This window comes from Mesitornis unicolor, unplaced genomic scaffold (genome assembly GCF_000695765.1).
Source record: "Mesitornis unicolor isolate BGI_N332 unplaced genomic scaffold, ASM69576v1 scaffold2827, whole genome shotgun sequence".
Classification (NCBI taxonomy): Eukaryota; Metazoa; Chordata; class Aves; order Mesitornithiformes; family Mesitornithidae; genus Mesitornis; species Mesitornis unicolor.
In genome coordinates this window covers 30331-33130 of record NW_010198223.1, presented here as the reverse complement: position 1 = coordinate 33130, position 2800 = coordinate 30331, and positions in this window count along the sequence as shown.

The window sequence follows — 2800 nt, the reverse complement described above, 5'->3', positions numbered from 1 at the left end:
TGAAAAGAGCTTTGTTAGAAAGGAAGTGTGTTTGTGGATTACATCCCATACATTAAACATGTGCCATATGAGTGCAAGTCTAAGAAAACTGGAAAGCACATTTTCTACCTCCCTGAAACTGCAGGCTAAGTCAAAGGCCTGCATTCGGGTGAGGGTAGTTGTACAGAAAAGAAACAAGGTGCTGAGTAGCAAGAGAGAGGCAGTCAAGTGAGAAGCGGAAAAAAAAACCAACAAAGCCAACAAAAAAACCCAGCTGTGGCCTGTTGGTGAAACTGGGGGGCAGTTGCCTTTCACCAGAAGAAAATAAAAATCAAAATTAGAGAGACAACAGCTTTAGAGACCCACAAAGCTCTTTGGGAAAAAGAAAGAAATTGCTGGCTAAGAATGCTACTTACAGTCAAGGCCTCAGGGGCCACTGAGTTCTGACTTTGTGGACTGAGGCCTTTGTCCTCTCCTTCAAGGTCTTCAGCTGTAAGTCCCAAGGCAGAGGTTTCGTCCTCTGTCTCGTCCTGCATCTGTGGAGAATAGCAACAGACCAGTGAAAAAGGATACCAGCAGGGAGTGACCAGGGAGATTCTGGGTGAAAGAGCACCAGAAGAAGCCACCAGGAGGAGGAGGAGGGCTAGGTGAAGACCATCAGGTGATGACATTAAGATTAGTGGGACCCCAAGATCCCAGCTCCTGTTCCGTTTCTCAGGACACACAGCTCATGAAACAAAGGGCAGCCTAGAGCAAGGGACAAGCGACAGCACTTGAAACAAGGACTAAGCCAGGTGGGGAGGTAGGGAAGAAGCTGGGAACACGGCAGCCGCAAGAACTCCTGCACCTTTCAAGCTGGACATGCTGGTGTCATTTCTTTCCCCCTTTTTGCAGAAGTACCTCAGCAGCAATTCTGCCTCTGCCTAAGACTGAAAATACCATCTCCTACCTATGGGACCATCTGGATCACACCAGTATCGCACATTTTCATACACTATCTCCAGTCACACTGCGCTGTGCAGGAGCCCTAATAGCAATTCTTTCAGTACCGTCTGATCCACACACACACCATCTCCCACCCCGTTTCTGCAGCAATTGCCTCCACCTCACTCTGCATGCTTGCCTCGGTGCCTGCTGCTTTTGGACAGGTCCATGTCTGGCTGGCTGGACACAAACTTCCGTTGCCTCAGGCTGCCCAGAGAAGATCCTTGACAGTAAGACTGCCACAACCTGCTTCTAAATGAGATACAGTATCTAACACTTGCTGATTTTTTTCTTTGACAGATGAACCTTTGTGTTATATGGAATACTTACTGCAGTCTGCACCACTGGAATACGTTCGTGTCTTGTCTCATCTACTGTCAAGTCCGTTATGGGCAGTTCCTCTTCTTCTGAAGGCTCCTGCTTTGCAAACATCTCTTCCTTGGGGGTGACTGCTTTGATCATGGAAAGCCTCTGCATTGGGATGAAGGTCACTCGACTGTCCTCTGAACTTCAGATACTTCTTCACGGTCTTCTACAGCTGCTTCTTCACATTCCTGCCACTGGCTTTCAGCTCTCAATACATCTCCATTGCCACATCCTTCGGTGCTTTCTTATCTTGCAGCAGATATTTCACTTCTCTTTACACCTTCCTGTGGAATGCTCTCTTCAGCTCCGCTCTGGCCCTGAATGCTCCCTGTGCTTCCCAGGGTCTGGAGCTCATCCTCCTTCTGGTCTTTGTTTTGCAAGGGCTGTTCAAGCAAGACACTTTCCTGACCTTCTGCTTCCCCATCTTTAGCATCATCTTTCACTTCTGACTCCATTTCTTCCACTCTTCTCCTTACAGTTGCTGTCATGGTTCTTTCACTAGCCAGAACTTGTTGTGTCTGTCTAATTCTTTCCCATATGGTTCAGTGGCCTCTATTTCTGGGACAGGTGGAACTTCCTCTGTAGTATCTGGGCCTTCTAACAACTGTGAAACAGCGGAAACCATCTCAGTTGTCTCCTCAGCAAGGGACACTTCCATTGTTTCTTCAGCACAGGAAGCTTCTGCTGACTCCTCCACAGTTCTCACTGCTTCTGAGGTCAGCTCTGGCTCACTTGCTGTACTGTGAGCTGTGCTCTAGCAGGAGGCTAGATCAGATGACCTGTAGAGGTCTTAACTCAAGTAAGTCTGTATTTCTATAATTTATCCTAGTGAAATGGTCTGCAAGTATTCTTTTTAGTAAAAGAAAGAGGACATCCAAAAACTCAAAGAAGTTCACAACTTTATGCCATTGGAGTTATGAGTACATCTATTTCTCCTTTGGCATGCATTTTATTGCATGGAGAATGCTTAATATTTTTCTAACATATTCAGTTTTCCTGTTGTCTACTGTATTTTTGTTCATGGTAGAATATGTTCAGTTGCCTGTATTTGACGGTCAGCTAGTAAAAATGTTGTATAATTTAAAATATGCGTTTATGGTTTAAGTTGCCAAATCCCAGTTGTACCCCAGTAGAATGGCAACTGATCCTACCTATCATTTTGGTTTATCAAACCAGTGGTTTTGAAAGCTGTCCCAACTAACCCTTGTGCATAGGTTACAACAGCTGCAAGAACACTTCCTATTTTCTACCTATGAAGACTTTCATAACGTTAAGGCAGATTTAGATGATAAACTACATCAACTCCAACTAAAGGCCCTGTGCTGTCTTTTGCATGTGTGGCTTAAAGATATTTCACATCTATTTACACAAATTAGTAAATGTATCTTACCTCAGTGTGACATTTTTAATAATGCAAAACTGACCAAACCACAAGACATATCAATGAAATATTAAACACTGGATTTAAATT